The 19,655-nt window shown below is 41.6% G+C and overlaps 1 pseudogene; it reads left to right on the forward strand.

Annotated features, from left to right (window-relative positions):
- The first annotated feature begins 18,366 nt into the window (after window positions 1-18,366).
- LOC119925331 lies at window positions 18,367-19,358 on the forward strand (annotated as a pseudogene).
- The last annotated feature ends 297 nt before the right edge of the window (window positions 19,359-19,655 follow it).

The raw sequence follows: 19,655 nt of genomic DNA on the forward strand, positions 1-19,655 counted from the left end.
ACCTGGGAGTTAGAAGGACCTGGGTTCTAATCTCAGCTCCACCACTTCTCTAATGTGTGACCTTGGACTATCCACTTCACTTCTCTGTGCCTCAGCTTGTCTCAGCTGTAAAATTGGGATTAAGACTGTGTGTAGGACAGGGACTATGCAAAACCTGATTAGCTCATATCAACCCCGGTGCTTAGTACCATTAAAAAAAAAGTCTGATTAAAGGAACTGAATAAATGGTAGATCTCTAGATGTTAGTATTCAATGACTTATTATTTTTATTTTGGAATTAGAAGAATACCTTCCATGAGCTCCGTTGGATACAGATAATTACTAGATGTCACTTCGCTTACGGTTTTGCTTCAAAAATCAAACTCATAATTGGATTTTCAGACATGGCCAGCATCTGTTTAAATGCAAATGGGGGAGTATTCCTTATCCAAGTTTTACAGATTCTGAAATCAAATTGGTACCAAGACACTCAGAAGCTGCCTGGGAACAGTACGTAGCACCCCAAATCCTCCTGTACTCTCCAAAAAGTTCATCCAACTTGTATGGGATGAATCAGCTGATTAGTTAGCAAATTATTTTCTGGTGCAGGTTCGAAGTTCCCTCCACCTCTAAGATTATGTGATTTATCATTCTCTAATGGCCGAAGCTAAAATGTGGAGCAATCAGGAAAACAGCCGGCTCACAATCGGCTGACATCCCTGAAGTCCTAGGCTTCAGACAAGCTCTTATGTGTCTAGTTGAAACTAGCTAATAGCTAGAAAGTGAGATTGATCCCCATTCACTGTGCTTTAAAATCTTGCCATGAAGTAGAGTTGAAAAACAATTTCTCCCAGCCCCTGCGCTTCTCTTTGGGTGAAATTCAGGCTTGAGAAGCTGTTTTCATAGTTTCAGTTCACTCAGAGTACCATTTAGAGGTTTTTGCTCCAGGAGAACTTAGAAGGTTAATTCAGCTTCTAAAGAAATCAAGGGTAGTTCCTTAGACATTGGGAAAATCTGATTCACTCCCCTGAGTCACATGTGAATGCAAAATGGGAGTGATTTCTCATTCTTGGGAACAAGGTGATGTGGAACTTCACTCCAGATGCAATAGGAGTTCCAGGACAGTGGCATCAAATGTGAATACTAGGGAGAATGTATGGTATCGCCAAGTATGGAGGTTACAGTGGCAAAGATTCATTCATCCTCAGGCTGCACTGGGAGGAAAAGCATATTCACCTCCAGCACAGGGGGAAAATAGCCTTCCTTGTGTCACCATATTTTGACAATCCATAATTATCTTTGCAGTCATAATAATCTCACATCAATCTCAAAAGATAAAAAGCAGGTGAATCCATAGAGATGAGTGCAATTTGCTGCCCAAGATACAAATCATCGTCTAAACCCTGACCTAATAATAACAATAATAATGGTGATAATGAGTGTGGTACTTATTAAACACTTACTGTGTGCCAGGCACTATACTAAACACTGGGGTAGATACAAGATCGCTGGGTTGGGAACAATCCCAGTCCCACATATGATTCAAAGTCTCAGTACAGAACTTATGTAGAGAGTCACAATTTATTCATTTAAATGAAATGTTTGTCTTCCTCTCCAGACTGTGAGCTCATTGTGGGTAGGGAATGTATCTACTAACTCTCTTGTATTGTACACTCCCAAACTCTTAGTGCTCTGCAAACAGTAAATGCTCAATGAATACAACTGATCTTTTGACTGATTTATGAAGAATGAGAGGATTTGAATTTGCCACTATATTCTATAAATCACTTCATTCAACGGAACTTGTCTAGTTTGTTATGTAACATAGTTTAAGATCATTCATTCCTACAAGTTCCAGTCCAACGTGTCTTTTCTATTAGTTGACAATTCTGAGCTTCCGCACTGTCCTCTCACCAGTTTTCTGGAGTTCACAACCACCGTAGTGGAAATGGTATTGATAAAAAAAAAAACCAGTAAGCTCCTCTCTAGAGTTATGTATATATCTACAGTTTATTTATATTAATGTCTGTCTCCTCCTCTAGACTCTAATCTCATTGTGGGCAGGGAATGGGCCTGTTATATTGCTAAATTGTACACTCCCAAGTGCATATTACAGTGCTCTACGCACTGTAAGCACTCAATAAATACATTTGAATGAATGTATGAATAGACTGTAAGCGCTTTGTGGGAAGGGAACACATCTACCAACTCTGTTGTATTGTACTCTCCCAAGTGCTTAATTCTGTGCTCAGCACAAAGTAAGCACCCAATAAATTAGATTGATCAATTGATTGAGCACCTACCAGAGGCAATACACTGCATACTTGGCACAGAGTTCTGCCCACAGTAAACAATAAATAACACCGATTTATTGATCAGTTGATTGAAGTTCTGAGATATAGAAGCATACTCCCTGCCACAAGGATCTTACCATTTGTGTTTCTTGAGGAATTATAGCCATATGAATCTCCTTCAAGGAAACTGAAGGAAGATATCCAACTATAGTAAAAATAGTAGTCACATATAATATATAATACTTAGACTTGCTGAAATAAGGACTTTGGTTATCTTTTAGCAGTGAGGAGTTAGAATTAGTAAGTTAGAGCTCGCAAGGAGACAAATGGTTCCACCCTAGTAATTGATAATAATTGTGGCATTTGTTAAGCACTTACTCTGTGACAAGCACTGAACTAAGGTCTGGGGGAAATAGAAGATAAACAGGTCCCACATGAGACTCACAGTCGACGTAGGAGGGCTAACAGATATTGAATCCTGATTTTGCATGCATTTGAAGAAATTGAGGCACAGAGAAGTTCAGTGACCTGCCCAAGGTCACACAGAAGACAAATCAAGTAAACACTAGTCAATAACACTCCTTAGGATAGAATGGAACATGGAGGAAAAACACTTATGAAGCGATTTTCTACATAGATTCCTAATTGTTCTTGCCTGGAATTGGCAGGAGGCTTGGCAAAGCCCAGGGGAGAAAAGGCATGAGCGATTGGTTCAGATAGGGGTTTGTGGTTGTTGATAATGTATGGCTGGATCTGAGGGCTAGCATCAGGTTTGGGAGGAATGGGGTTGGGATTTTAAGTGTTGCAGACACAAGTTGCTTGTTGAACTTTTGCTGCACTATTATTCAGGGAAAAAGAGATTAGATGACCATTCCTTGGAAAGTGTTAATATTCTCCTAAAAGGTTTTGATACCCTGTATCCTTTTAAAAGGGAAAAGTACATGCTTATGTGTATTTTGATCCCCTTTTCTGTAAAATGTGCAAGGTGTAAGAACAACCCTGTTTCTGGCACCCTTGTACTAAAATAATAGGATTTTTAGTGGTGTCATTACACATTGGTCTCTAGCAGGTCCCTATTTGCTCAAGGGAGTGGATTTCTGCCTGAGATCCCCCTTTTTGTGCATATTGCTTGTTTGTAATGTGACTAGGCCTCAGCCCTTCTTTCTTCTTCTCCTTCTCCCTTCTGCATCACCATAACTTGCTCTCCTTATTCATTCCCCCCCCAGTCTCACAACACCTATGCCCGTACCTGTAATTTATTCATTTATATTATTGTCTGTCTCCCTCTCTAGACTGTAAGCTTGTCGTGGGCAGGGAATATGCCTGTTTATTGTTATTTTGTATTCTCCCAAACATGTAGTGCAGTGCTCTGCACACAGTACGCTCTCAATATGATTGAATGAATGAAAGGGAAGACCCATCTTGAAATGATGATCTCTTTCTTGAATGACTTTTGTCACATGCTAATTGTCCTTGCAGCAGATTTTTATGAGTCAATGTGGTTGGTTCTCAGGTGAACCTGGAGAAGGTTCTTCTGGCACACTGAGCAGCCAATATCAAAAGAAGCTATGAGATTCAGAGACCCACTTGGATTAAGTGTAATTCCCAGGAGGCTGCAGGATGGGTTTGCTCACCACAGGAATTCTAACTTTCCTGAAGTTAACCCAATCAAAGATTTCTGTAGCACTGCCCAGATGATGAAAATATTCATGGCAGGTTGCTGCCTTCTCATATTTTGGTGTCCGTCAGTTCCGGGGGAACAAAAACTCCCCTCTGTAGTAGGTCAAGGAATTTCTTCACAATAATGACTAATAGTATATGTTAAGCACTTACTATATGCTAAGGACTGTTAAGTGCTGAGCTGGATGCAAGATGTTTGGGGGCTCACAGTCCAAAGGGGGAGGAAAAACAGGTATTGAATTCCCAATTTACAGATGAGGAAAATGAGGTGCAGAGATGTGAAGTGACTTCTCCAAGGTCACACAGCAGGTCGGTGACAAAAGAGTGATTAAAACCCACATCCTCTGACACCCAGGCCCATGCATGTCTTAGTGGATATAGCACGGGCCTGGGAGTCATGAAGGACTTAGGTTCTAGACCTGGCTCTGCCATTTGTCTGCTGTGTGACCTTGAGTAAGTTGCTTTTCTTCTCTGGACCTCAGTTCCCTGATCTGTAAAATGGGATTAAGACTGTGAGCTCCATATGGGACAGGGATTGTGTCTAACCTGATTAACCTATATCTACTCTAGCGCCTAGAACAGAGCTTGGCAAATAGTAAGCGCCTAACAAATACCATAAATAAAAAAGATTCTATGAGGATCAAGCCAGGATGTCCACAAATCAGTTGAGCAATGCACATTGTAGCTGGGCTGAGTTAGTCCAGTCAAACCTTACCCAGAATGCCCAGATTTACAGAGGATTAACGGGATTCAATTTATAAAGAAATTTGGAGTGCATTTGTAGATGAGTCTTTTTCCTTCTGCGGGAGCCTCTCAGTGGCATTTACATTTGCTCTTACAGAAAGGAAATGTCATAGAATCATGGCTGGAGAACAGATACAGGGTCCACCTAGTTTAGCCTCCAGCCTCGAGGCCAAAGTGTACCTTAACCAGACAACATAAACAATAGATTATCCTTCCTTGGCAACCTGTATTAGTATTCCACAGGACCTAGTTTCAAACTTGACCTCAATGGGTATCTACTTTACTGTGAACCTCTTCTGAAAATCACCTGCGCTTAGAAGCAGCATGGCTTAGTGGAAAGAACATGGGCCTGGGAGTCAGAGGTTGTGGGTTCTAATCCCGGCTCCATCACTTGTTAGCTGTGTGACTTTGGGCAAGTTATTTAACTTCGCTGTGCCTCAGTTACCTCATCTGAAAAATTCATTCATTCAATCTTACTTATTGAGCACTTACTGTGTGCAGAGCATGGTACTAAGCCCTTGGGAAATACAAGTTGGCAACTTATAGAGACGGTCCCTACCCAACAACAGGCTCACATTCATTCATTCATTCAATCGTATTTATTGAGCGCTTACTATGTGCAGAGCACTGTACTAAGCGCTTGGGAAGTAAAAGTTGGCAACATATAGAGATGGTCCCTACCCAACAGCGGGGTCACATGCTAGAAGCGGGAGACAGACAACAAAACAAAACATGTAGACAGGTGTCAAAATCGTCAGAACAAATAGGAGTATAGCTATATGCACATCATTAACAAAATAAATACAATAGTAAATATGTACAGGTAAAATAAATAGAGTAATAAATTTGTACAAATATATACAAGTGCTGTGGGGAGGGGAAGGAGGTAGGGTGGGGGCAATGGGGAGGAGAAAAAGAAAATGCATGCTCAGTCTGGGAAGGCCTCCTGGAGCTTTGAAGGGAGGAAGAGAGTCCAGTAGGCGGTTGTGTGGAGGGAGGACATTACAGGCTAGGTGAAGGATGTGCACCTGGGGTCAACAGTGGGACAAGTGAGAATGAGGCACAGTGAGGTTAGTGGCAGAGGAGCGGAGGGTGTGGTCTGGGCTGTAGAAGGAGAGAAGGGAGGTGAGGTAGGAGGGGGCGAGGTGATGGAGAGCCTTGAAGCCGAGAGTAAGGAGTTTTGTAAATGGGGATTAAGACTGAGCCCGATGTGGGACAACCTGATTACCTTGTATCTCCACCAGCACTTAGACAGTGCTTGGCACATTAGTAAGCGCTTAACAAATACCATTATTATTATTATATAGCATGGGCCTGGGAATCAGCAGGACATGGGTTCTAATCATGACTCTGCCACATGTATGCTATGTTACCTTGGGTAAGTCATAACTTCTCTGAGCCTCAACTACCTCATCTGTAAAATGGGGATTAAGAGTATGAGGCCCATGAGGGATAGAGACTGTGTCCAACTTAATTAATTTGTATCTAGCACAGCACTAAGTACAGTGTTTGGCACATAGTAAGCACTTAAGTACCATAATTATGAATTATTATTATTATCGGAGATGGAGGGGCTGAAGGAGGGGTGCCAATAAGAATTGTGGTTTGCTAAGTGCTTACTACGATTATTATCATTATTATTCCTACTGCGGTCAAGACCTAGCTAGCCAGAAAGCTCTAGGCCCCAAGAATTCTTTCTCCTCTCTCCATGAAGTCTACATCAGCCTCCAGCCCAGTTGATGTCTTATGTAACTGCTGGGTCTTTGTTTGTTAGTAACTAGGATCCACGTTAGGGGCATTGTACTCTCTCCAGTGCTCAGTACAGTGCTCTGCACATAGTAAGTGCTCAATAAATGCAATTGAATGAATGAATAAAGGAAGGAAGAAAGGGAGTTGCTTTTTTTTTTTTGCTAGTCATTCTGTGTGAGCCACCAGTGATTCCGGGAATGGTGGGGGTCAGAAAGAATCCTTTTAATGGAGTTCTCAGGATGAGTTTCCAAATCTACACAGCCTGGTGCCAAAGCACAAATATTGTTCTTGGCTCACGTGAGACTGTACTAAGCACTAGGAAAGCACAATTCAGCAATAGAGACAGTCCCTGCTCACAACGGGCTCACGATCTAGAAGGAGTGAGACAGTCATCAGAACAAGTAAACAGACATCGATAGCATCAATATGTTCACTCATCAAACAAGTAAACAGGCATTAATATAAATAAATAGAATTATACATAAGTGAATATGTACATAAATGCTGTGTGGTGGGGAGTAGGGGCAGAGCAAAGAGAATGAGTCAGGGTAATGGGAAGGGAAGGGGGAGCAGAGGAAAAGGGGGGCTTAGTCTGGGAAGACCTCTTGGAGGAGGTGAGCCTTCAGTAGAACTTTGAAGGGGGTAAGTGTGATTGGTGGATTTGAGGAGGGAGGACGTTCCAAGCCAGGCATAGGACATGGGCCATGGGTCGACGGTGGGACCCCGTTGCCAACTTGTACTTCCCAAGTGCTTAGTACAGTGCTCGTCACAGTAAATGCTCAATAAATACGATTGAATGAATGAATGAATGAACGAATGGCAGGAAAGAACGAGTCACAGTGAGAAGGTTAGCACCAGAGGAGCAGAGTGTATAGAATGGGATGTAGAAGGAAAGAAGGGAGGTGACGTAAAAGGGGGCAAGGTGACAGACAGCTTTGAAGTCAATAGTGAGGAGTTTTTGCAGTAGAGAAGTGGCAGAGCCAGGATTAGAACACAGATCCATCTGACTCCCAGTCCTGTGCTCTGTTCACTAGGCTACATTGCTTCTCAGTGCTTGGAACTTGGAGGGCACTTCACAATTACCACAGTTATCATTATTGTTGCATACATAAACTGCAAACGGATACCCCCCCCCCCCGCCCAAAACAATATGGTGAGAACCTATCCATGCACACTAGTGAGGTTGAAATGACTGAGGTTCAACCAATGATTGATCCCATATTGGAAGCATATGAAGAAGTGCCACTCTCACTGTCTTTATCAACCATAGATCCTTCTTAAAATCTATGTTCAGAGGTTTACCCAGGGTCTGAACAACTCCTGTTCAGGTTACTAGCTGATACTCCAAAGAAATTATATTCTCTTAAGTATGTTTATACAGAGAGAGATAAATCACTGACCACAATTTTGTGATTTAATTATTCATGGACTGGAGAACACACTCAGAATTAAAATTGGCACCCTACACATATCCCATATCTGCTTGGAATTACTGATCATGCTCTTGCTTGCCATCTTTCGGCTAAAGTGAGGAATTGCTGCCTGAGCTGGAAAACAGGATATAATAATAATAATAATAATAATAATAATAATAATAATAATAATAATAATAATAATAATAATAATATTCAAGTATTTATTATGTGCTAATCACTGTTCTAAGTGCTGGGGTGGATACAAGCAAATTAGACTGGAAACTGTCCCTGTCCCACATGGGGCTCACAGTCTTAATCTCCATTTTACAGAGGAGGGAACAGAGGCACAGAGAAGTTAAGTAATTTGCCCAAGGTCACAGAACAGATAAATGGAGGAGAGAAGCTGATGCAGTTGGATGAGGTTAGGCTGTACTGATGCCCCATCATCTCAAAATGGAATTCAGCAACTCAAGCCATGGGATTCTTATTAATACTGGAGGAATGTCTGGGTGATAACTGTGGAATTTGTTAAGCACTTACTATATGCCAAGCACTGTACTAAGCACTGGGGTAGATAATTGAGTTTCACATAGGGCTCACAGTCTAAGTAGGAGGGAGATCAGGTATTGAATCCCCACATTGTAGGTGAGGGAACTAAAGCACAGTGAAGTGAAGTGCCCAAAGTCACACAGCAGGCAAGGGCAAAAATGAGATTAGACTGCCCTTCTAGATTGTAAACATTGTAGTCTGTAACTTCTCTTTAAAGTAGGGGTTAAGACTGTGAGTCCCATGTAAATATGGACTGTGTCCAACCTGATTAGCTTGTATCTACCTCAACGTTTAGTAGAATGCCTGGGACATAGTAAGCATTTCACAAATAGCATAAAAAATAAAAGCCACAGTTAACAGTTGACACTTCAGGAGTGTTCCAAGAGGCTTCTTTGCCTACCTGGAAATAATAGATACCCATTCTTTTCTGTACATTACTCAGGATATACAGTATTACATAGTGCTGTCTTAGGAGAAGCAGCACGGTCTGGTGGATAAAGCATGTGCCTAAGAGACAGAAGGACCTGGGTTCTAATCCCACCACTTCTTTGCTAGTTGACCTTTGGCAAGTCAATTCACTTCTCTGTGCCTCAGTTACCTCATATGTAAAATGGGGATTAAGACTGGAGGCCCCATGTGGGACTTGGACTGTTTTCAACATGATTAACTGGTGTCTATCTCAGTGCTTAGAACAGTGTCTGGCACATAGTAAGAGCTTAACGAATACCAGAAAAAAAAGGAACATTTAATGGAAGACTTCAGAATCTTAGAATATTCCTCCCTCACTTCAGAGTCATCGTGTTTCCTCCTCAGATCCCTGTAACGATGGACACCACTTTGGAGTTGGAGGGAGTCTCTGAGTGTAATCAATCAATCCATCAGTAGTGTTTATTCAGAGCTTACTCTGTGCAGAGGAATCGAGTTAGTAGTCAACAATCCTTGCCTTCAAGTAACTTACAGTCTTGGTTAAAAAAAATACATATAAATTAGATAAAAAGGTCTCTGGTGTTGTATCTATTCTGGGAAGGGGCGGGACTAGGTAAAAATAGAACCATCTGGTATTAAACTGGATGACTGGCCTGCTTTCCTAAAGTGGTAACCGTGTAACCCAAAGAACAGATGATTGTGTCCCTTCTTGACAGTGCCTCTGAGAGAATGGCAAAAAGCCATGAAACTACAATCAATCAGTCAATCAGTGGTATTCATTAAGCGCTTATTATGTGCAGAGCACTGTACTAAGCACTTGGGAAAGTACAACAAAACAGAGTCTGTAGACATATTCTCTGCCCATAACACGGTTAGAGTGTATCCATTAGTAATAATTACGGTACTTATTAAGCACTTAACTATGTGCCAGGCACTGATTATTGCAGGGTGTCTGACCACTCTCCCTGAGATTGGATGGGACCGGGAGGAGGTGGGGGGGCCGGATGCGCTTTTAAGGAGATTTTTCCAAGAATGCAACCACCCAGGACTCAGAATAGGATGAGGAGGGTGTGTTGCTTGTGAGGATTTCAGAGAGGAGAAACAGTTGAATGATTTCAGTGAAGGGAATTGCCACTTTTAATCTTTCTATGTGTGATTATACTGCCACTATCAGGCGATTCTGTTTCATTGCCTCACCTTGAGGCTGGATGAGCAGGGATAGCAGGAAAACACTTTCCAATTAATCAATCAATCAATGGCATTCATTAAGCGCTTATTATGTACATATCCTCTGGCCCTGGCCCTGAGGCTGTTGGTGGAGATGAAACCAGAGACCTCGTGTTGCTCATTTTTTTCCTTTTTATTTAAAAATTACTGTGAAAATAAAAATAATAATAGTAATGACAACAATAATTATAATGTTAGTGGTATTTGTTAAGTGCTTACTGTGTGACAGGCACTGTACTAAGGCCCTGGGGCAGGTGGAGGAGATGAAACCAGAGGCCTCATGTTGTTTTCTTTCCCTTTTTATTTAAAAATAACTGAAAAATGAATAATAATAATAATGATAGTGGTATTTGTTAAGCGCTTACTGTGTGCCAGGAACTGTACCCCATGGGGGGCAAAGTCTCATTCACCATTTTACAGATGAGGTAACTGAGGTTAAGAGAAGTGAAGTGATTTGCCCAAGGTCACACAGCAGACAAGCGGTGGAGCTGGGGTTAGAACTCATGACCTTCTGACCTTCAGGCCCAGTGCTCTATTCACTATGCTGTGCTGCTTCTCTGGGCCAGTAGCAATCTAGGGCCAGATCCCCTCCACCCACGCCTCTTCCCCCGACCTCCATCAAGACTGGGGAGTTCTGTATCCACTGCTCAGTCTGGAGGGGCTGTCCTTGTGCCTCCATTGAGGCTGCATGAGTATGCATGTGAGCAGTGCACCAGGCTGGGAACAGATTGTATCATATGACTGGCAGGGGGAGGTGGCACCATGTTGGGTTTTAATTCAATCCCTTCTAATAGGGCTTCACAGAATTACTAGGGTACCCAGACAGATTCATCATCCAGACAAATGCCTCATATAAATAGCACCTCCCATTACAGAGCCCAGGTTTGAGTAGCATTGACCTAATAGAAAGAGCATGGACTTGGGAGTCTGAGGACCTGGGTTCTAATTCTGCTTCTGATGTTTGTCTACACTATGACCTTGGGCAAGTCACTTAACTACTCCAGAGTATAAGCTCGTTATGGGCAGGAAATGTGTCTGTTCATTGTTATAGTTTACTCTCCCAAGTACTTGGTATAGTGTTCGGCGCACGGTATATGCTCAATAAATACCACTGAATAAGTGAATGCATACTCTGTATCTCAGTTTCCTCATCTGTAAAACGGAGATTAAATACCTGTTTTCTCCTCAATTTGTTAACCGCTTTTGGGACAATGACTGTGTTAGATATGGTAATCTTGTATCTACCACTGTGCTTAGTACTGTGTTTGGCACATAGTAAGTGCTTAACAAATGCCATAATCATCAATCAATGGCATTTATTAAGGGCTTATTGGATGCAGAGCACAGCATTAAGGGACTGGGAAAGCACGATATTATAGAGCTGGTAAAAAGATAATTATATTATCATCATAATTTATAATTAATAATCAGATCAGAAATTATGATATTATTAGTATTATGTTGTATTTTGTTAATCAATTAAGTCTGGTTCTCTTATTGGTGGTTTGGAGGCCACTGGTGTCCTGACAAATGTTTCTCCTGTTCCATGAGGTTTCTTCCCCACGTTCAAGATTTCCTTTACTCTGAAGTTTTTTTTTTCTCTCTGCTCTACATTTCTGGTGCAGAATCTATCTTAAGAAAACTAAGAATTGAAAAAAGAGGGAGAAAATGATTATAGAGCATTCTCAATCAGTCATTCAATCAACCAGTGGTATTTAGTCATTCATTCAATCTTATTTATTGAGGACTTACTGTGTGCATAACACTGTACTAAGCGCTTGGAAAGTACAATTCGACAACAAAGTGTACCATCCCCACCCAACAATGAGCTCACAGTCTAGAACATGTTATTGAGCACTTACTGCATGCAGGACACTGTACTAAGCACTTAGGAAAGTACAGTACAATAGAGTTGGTAGACAAAATACCTGTCCTCAGTGAAATAGTGCATCTCGTTGGCCATCTCAGCAGTTGTATATTTGCAGCTCCTTATTGATGGCATTTATATCTTTATTGGTTCACTTACCCATCTCTTATTACTCTTATGACCAGTTCGGTCTTTGTTTTTCTTCCCTTTTCTACCACATGTAAACAACTTGTGTTTGCACAGCTTTCCTGTTTGACTATGATTGGAGGGTTGGAATCACATACCTTACCTTCCTGGTACTCTCTCCAGTCTCAAGTACAATGCCAGCTGACAATATGCTAATCATTAAGTTATGAAAGACATCATCTCTCGTCACACACCCCTTGTCCACCTCACCATGCCCACCCTACTTTCTCACTGCAGAAATGTCTCACCATGATCTTTAGACTTTTCTATTTGCACTGGGGACAGTGAGCTCCCATCCATTCTTGTGAGGGTGGATGAAAAGCCTACTGCATGACCAACTTTCTTCACTGTCTGCTCATAAAGACACATGATGTACTAAGATTGTTGCTTCAGTCATTGCTTGTCTGTTTTTTGAACCTACCTCTTGGGATCCCAATGTGGGTATAGCTTTTGTTCGAGAAGAAACAACCCCTCTCCTGAGTACTTTACCTTTTCATTTACCCATGCAGGAACTGATCTGGTATCCACACTCCTCACATATCTTAGCATTCATTCATTTAATCATTTTTATGGATCATTTACTTTACTAAGTGCTTGGGAGAGCACAGTATAACAATAAACAGACACATTCCCTGCCCACAGTGAGCTTACTTTATCGGGGCAACCTTTGTGATTTGGGGAGGTTTTTGGTATTTGGTAAGCACTTACTATGTGCCAGTACTAAGCACCACGGTAGATACAAGCCAATTAGTTTGGACACAGTCCATGTCTCATATGGGGCACCCAGTCTTAATCCCCATTTGATAGATGAGGTAACTGAGGCCTAGAGAAGGGAAGTGACTTGCCCAAGGTCACACAGCAGACAAGTGGCGAAGACAGGAGTAGAATACAGCTCCTTCTGACTCCCAGGCCTGTGCTTTATCCCCTGAGGCTTGCTGCTTCCCAGTATTTGTCACACTACCTCAATGTTGATGAGTGGTTGCATACTTTGTTGTTGATAATCATGGTCTCGCCATTTGATGTTGAGTCGGTTTTGTAGTTGATGTTGGGAGATTGTTTAGTAAGTCCAATTGGTCTTCTGGGGTAGGTACAGATCTCATATCTGTACAGAAAGTCGAACACCCCAGCCAGTGGGACCTTCAGCTTGGTGTGGTCTGCCAATCTTCTGAAAGTCAATTTGAGCTTTTCCAATTATTTTTCTATTTAGTATTCCTGCAAATAATAATAATAATAGCATTTATTAAGTGCAAAGTACTGTTCTAAACGCTGGGGAGGTTACAAGGTGATCGGGGTGTTCCACGGGGGCTCACAGTCTTCATCCCCATTTTACAGATGAGGTAACTGAGACCCAGAGAAGTTAAGTGACTTGCCCAAAGTCACACAGCTGACAATTGGCAGAGCCGGGATTTGAACCCATGACCTCTGACTCCAAAGCCTGGGCTCTTTCCACTGAGCCACGCTGCTTCTCTGTCCTCCGCTCCCATCATCTCTCTCCTTCACACTGGAGATAGTTTGAGGGTCTTACAAAACTGTGTTAGGGTATAAAGAATAGGAAGAAGAGGGTGATGCCTCTTGTCTGAATGAGTGGGGAGGATGTGCACAGGTCCCTGTTGCTCCTTAACCCTGAGAGGGGGATAGTTGACCCACATCAGTCAAGGGCTAGACTTGAAATTGATGAAAGTCACAGCTCTCCCAGGGAGTTTGTGTAAGGAAAATTACTTAATTTTAAAAAAGCAAGTCACTTAACTTCTCTAATCCCTTGTCTGCAAAATGGGAATCCATTATCTGTTTTTCTCTCCTACTTAGACTGTGAGCTCCGTGTGGGACCTTCCCCCTGCTTTCTAAACTCTAAGCTCGTTGCGGTCAGTGAATGTGTGTGTTTATTGTTGTAATGTACTCTCCCACAGTAAGCCCTGAATACAGTAAGTGCTCAATAAATACGATTGAATGAATGAATGAATGAATGAAAAACAATAATTGTGGTACTTGTTTGCATGCCAGGTGCTGTATTAAGCTCTGTGGTACATGCATATTGTGTCGACCCAATCCCTGTCCCATGTGGGGTTCACAGTCTCCATTTTCCATTTTACACATGATGTAACTGAGGCACAGAGAAGTGAAGTGACTTGTCCAAGGTCACACAGCAGACAAGTGAGGGAGCAATGAGGTAACTGAGGCACAGAGAAGTAAGTGACTTGTGAGGGTCACACAGCAGACAAGTGGTGGAGTCGGTATTGAAACCCATGATCTTGTGACTTCCAGGTCTGTGCTTTATCTACTGTGCCATGCTGATGACCTGATTATTTTGTATCTACCCTAGTGCTTAGTACAATATTTGACACATATTAAGCACTTAACAAATACCACAATTATTATTATCAATAATCATGCTGATAATGATAAAATAGGTCTTTTGAGAAGCAGTCAAAATTCCAGTCCCAGAAAGGTCATGGTAACTATTTTTCTTCATCACATGGAAACTTTCTGCGTTTGTGATTCTTCAGGGACCTGGATCCAAAGTACTGAATCCCCTGAGAAAAATGTCTCTCAAAATATGTGGTTTAGGAGCCAGGGGAGGACAAAGGTGCTCTGTTTTATCATTAACTGGTCAATCCCAGGCTTCAGGAGACCTGGAATAAATTTTCTCCTTCCACTTGAAGACAGTTAAAGCAAGGAAAAACCCTTCTCCTTTCTCCCTTCTAAGTTGGTCCAGAGCTTCAGGAGTTCGGTTACTTCCCTCAAAATAATCTAAGTGGACAAAATAAAGAACCTTCCTAGAGGTGAGTTTTCAGAACTTTCGATCTACTTATTGACCATTTTTTTGAGAGCCATTAAAATGTTACTTTTCAGCTGAGATAAAAAAGAATAAATCCATCAAAATTATTATGCTTGATCTATGTGATTGAGGGACCAGCCAAATTCAGTTTATGTTTATGGTCACCCTGCCCACAATGAGTCTATAGTCTAGAGGGACATTCCATGTATCATCTGTCTGAGTCTATTCAATCTAATAATGTTTTCCCGGGGAGATGACAGATTCCTTCCTGTGCTCCCTCATTCCAGGGCCTTTGCCTTCCCTTCCCAGATTCCTGTGATAGTGGGCACTGGCTCCCTAGCCAGAAAACTAATCAAAATTGAGAAGCAGTGATAAAGCACAGGCCTGGGAGTAAGAAGGTCATGAGTCATGGCTCATCCACTTGTCTTCTGTGTAGCCTTGGATAAATAATAATAATAATAACAGTAATAATAATAATAATAACAATAAATAGTATTTGTTAAGCACTTCCTATGTGCAAAGCACTGTTCTAAGCTCTGGGGGCGATACAAGGTCATCAGATTGTCCCACGTGGGGCTCACAGTCTTTATCCCCATTTGACAGATGAGGGAACTGAGATGCAGATAAGTGAAATGATTTGCCAAAATCACACAGCCAACAAGTGGTGGAACCGGGATTAGAAACCAAGACCTCTGACTCCCAATCCCGGACTCTCTCCACTGAGACATGCTACTTCTTTGTTTCTCTGTGCCTCAGTTATCTCATCTGTCAAATGGGGATTAAGACTGTGAGCCCCACGTGGGACAGGGACTGTGTCCAACCCTATTTACTTGTATTCACCCTAGCCCTTAGTGTAGTGCCTGGTACGTAGTAAGCACTTAACAAATACCACAATTATTATTATTATTATTGTTATTAATAAAATTTCCTGGACCTAAAGGTATGCTCTTTGTGGGCAGGGGACATGTCTGCCAACCTTGTTGCATTGTACTCTCCCAAGCACTTAGTACAGTGCTCTGCACAAAGGACTCAACAAATGCCTCCAATTGGTTGATTTATATGGTGTCACGTCCATTCAAGATAATGGACAGAAACAGACCAGATTAAAAACCAGATTGCCTGGCACAAAACTGGATAAGTGGACACCTTAGTGCTGGTGTTGTGGGGTTTGATTTGTTTTTGTTTTTGTTTCCTTCCTCCCTTCAAAGCCCTACTGAGAGCCCACTTCCTCCAGGAGGCCTTTCCAGATTGAGTCCCCTCCTTCCTTTCCCCCTCCTCCCCCTCCGCATCCCCCAGCCTTACCTCCTTCCCCTCCCCACAGCACCTGTATATATGTATATATGTTTGTACATATTTATTACTCTATTTATTTTACTTGTACATATTCACTATTCTATTTATTTTATTTTGTTAGTATGTTTTGTTTTGTTGTCTGTCTCCCCCTTCTACACTGTGAGCCTGCTTTTGGGTAGGGACTGTCTCTATATGTTGCCAACTTGTACTTCCCAAATGCTCTGCACACACTAAGCGCTAAATAAATACGATTGAATGAATGTTTGGTTTTGTTTATGGTATTTGTTAAGCACTCACCGTGTGCTCGGAACTGTACTAAACATTGGAGTATTTACAAGCTAATCCTATTGGACACAGTCCAAGAGCCACATGGAACTCATAGTCTTAATCCCCATTTTACAGATAAGATAACCAAAGCATAGAGAAATTGAGAGGTGCCCAACGTCACATAGCAGGCAAGTGGTAAACAACAATTCCATGTTTCCCTTTCCCCACCCCATTCATGATTTTATCCATTTCCGTCAGGTCCTCTGTCACCCCTCCTATTTCCATATTGGAAAATCCTAATCTCTTCTTCCCACAGGGACTTTCCAGAATCACAGAAGAGAGTTAGAAATTACAGACACATGGTGGGCTGAGATGGACAAATTCAGAGAGGGAACATTACAAGAATTGAAATGGAAAAAGCCAAGGACTTGCTGCTTTCTTCCATGCCTCCCTCCCTGCTCCTTCCCTTTCCCCCTGGGGTTTGGCAATTTTGTAAAATCCTTATCAACCCTTCTCTTCTATTCACCCTCCTTTCCCTTCCTCTCTGAACTTGTCCAGGGAATTGCATCAAGCTATCACAGCTGAAAATGATTGCTAGCTGCAGATGTGTTTTGCTTGCATATAGAAGCTACAACAATTTCCTCCTTGTGGTGTTTTGTTGTTTGGAAGAAAATTAATAGAAATTAAAGAACACGAATGACTCTAGGCAAAGTTAATAGTAGCATTTCACACATTTTCATATCTTTTTTAGACTCATGTCTGGCTAGATAATATGCGACTGTCGAACTTGAGATACTTCTTAAAATTCAAGCAGCATTCACCTAAATGTGATTCAGTGTGTTTTCTGCTGCAACTAGAGGAACTTCTTTTCTTACTCTCTAGCTGAAGAACAGGGAAATAATTGTTTAAAGACAAATGGAAAATCAAGGTGAAGAAAGCAATTTATGTAACGCTTGTCAGAGGATATGGGTTGCAAATGATATACTCAAGGTGTTATTATCTCTATTACACACAGGAAAAAAGATAAGGCTGAAATTCTACTGCTGCTTTTGAAAATTATTCCTAATATCTGAAGTGGTGATTAAAAAGAACCAGAAGTTCTTTTTTCTTTAAATAAGTGAACAGAAATTATACCAAATGATTATCTAATCCCCGGAGAAAAACTGTAGCAGTATCCAGGTTACAGGTATTGAATCCTCATTTTGCAGTTGAGAAAACTGAAGCAAGGAGGAGTCAAGTAACTTGTCCAATGTCATACAGCAGGCAAGTGGGAGAGCCGGGATTAGAACCTAGGTCCTCTGATGATATCAGGTCATATTGCTTCAATAAATCAAAGAATATTAATAAATATATACCAATCAATAAATCGGTAACATGGGAATTTGCTCCCACAAGAAATTGTATAGTTAGAAAATGTAAAGTTTCAAGAGTGGTTTTCTTTTAACCACTGACCACCCCAACACACCTTTAACCCAGTTTCTCTCAGGGCCTGGGAGAATGACACCACCTTAGAATTGACTGGGGGAATTGGCTTTCCTATGATGTAAATCTCATGTTCGTTCAGCCCACCACCCTGTCCCATGAGAACCCCTGTAGAAACAAGCAGTAACTATGGTGATCCAGGAGTGAACCAATACAAAAGAAATGAAAACTCCGTTAGAAGAATTAGGCTAATAACCACTTTCCCACCCAAAGAATTGAGTAAAATATTGTGTACCCAGACTTTAGTGTGATTTGAGATCATTTGAAATCTCTAGCAAACAGTATTTTCATTTCCTGAAAAGGGTCTATGTGATTTTTAAAAAGGAAAAATAAAGAAATTTAATGCTAGACATGCAAACATACATATTTCCATTTACTCCTGAATTAACAGCAGGTTCCTTTTTGTTTCCCTAGATAGATTGCAGCATTTATATGGCTGAAGGGAATCGAACCAGAATAACAGAGTTAATTTTTCTGGGGCTAATGAATCATCCCCAGTGGCAAATCATGCTGTTTATGATCTTTTTATGTTATTATCTTGTCACCTTGGTAGAAAACCTGGGGATGATCACACTGATCAGAGTAGATTCCCATCTTCAAAGCCCCATGTACTTTTTCCTCAGCCACCTGGCCTTTGTGGACACCTGTTCCTCCTCCATTGTTAACCCAAAATGCTGACTGATTTCTTCAAGAAGAAAGTAGCCATCTCCTTCCTGGGATGTGCAGCCCAGATGTGGTTCTTTGGCCTCTTTATGTCTGATGAATGTTTCCTGTTCTCTGCCATGGCCTTTGATCAATATGTTGTGATCCAAAACCCACTTCTCTATATGGTGTTCATGTCCCCAGAGATGATAGCACCTTATGTGGTGGGCTTTCTGAGAAACTTGACCCACGCAATGTCGACCTTTCACTTACCCTTCTGTGGCCCAAATGTCATCAACCACTATTTCTGTGATAATGCTCCACTCTTAGCCCTAGCCTGTGCCTACCTCCATGCCAGTAGGTGGCTCCTATTCATCTTGACTGGCGCCATAGGAATATCTAGTGGCCTGGCCAATTCTGGTCTCCTACGTTTACATCCTCACTGCCATCTCAAATTGGCAAATTGGCAATTTGTACTTCCCAAGCGCTTAGTACAGTGCTCTGCACATAGTAAGCGCTCAATAAATACGATTGATTGATTGATTGATTGATCTCAAGGATTTGCTCTGCCACCGGGAGATGGCAAGCCTTCTTGACCTGTTCCTCCCACCTGACTGCTGTCGCCATCTTGTATGGGACCCTCTTCTTTATCTACGTTTGAACCAGTGCGAGTACTGTATGTGAATAATGTGGTTTCTGTCTTCTACACAGCTGTCATCCCCATGTTGAATCCCCTGATCTATAGCTTGAGAAACAAAGAGGGGAAAGATGCCCTCTGTTGAACTTTTCAAAGAAGATGTTTCTCTACAGGTAAATAAGAGAGCTATGATTGTTTAAATTCTTTCAGGAGGAACTTTTCTGAACACACAGAGGGGCTGAGGTTATTTTCTAACTGCTGCTTGTAGCAGTCCACCACCTTTAATAATAATAATAGCAATAATGGTATTTGTTAAGCACTTACTATGTGCCAAGCACTGTTCTAATCTCTGGGGTAGGTACAAAGTGATCAGGTTGTCCCACATGGGGCTCACAGTCTTAATCCCCATTTTGCACATGAGGTAACTGAGGCACAGAGAAGT

The sequence above is a fragment of the Tachyglossus aculeatus genome, chromosome 3 (genome assembly GCF_015852505.1).
Source record: "Tachyglossus aculeatus isolate mTacAcu1 chromosome 3, mTacAcu1.pri, whole genome shotgun sequence".
Lineage (NCBI taxonomy): Eukaryota > Metazoa > Chordata > Mammalia > Monotremata > Tachyglossidae > Tachyglossus > Tachyglossus aculeatus.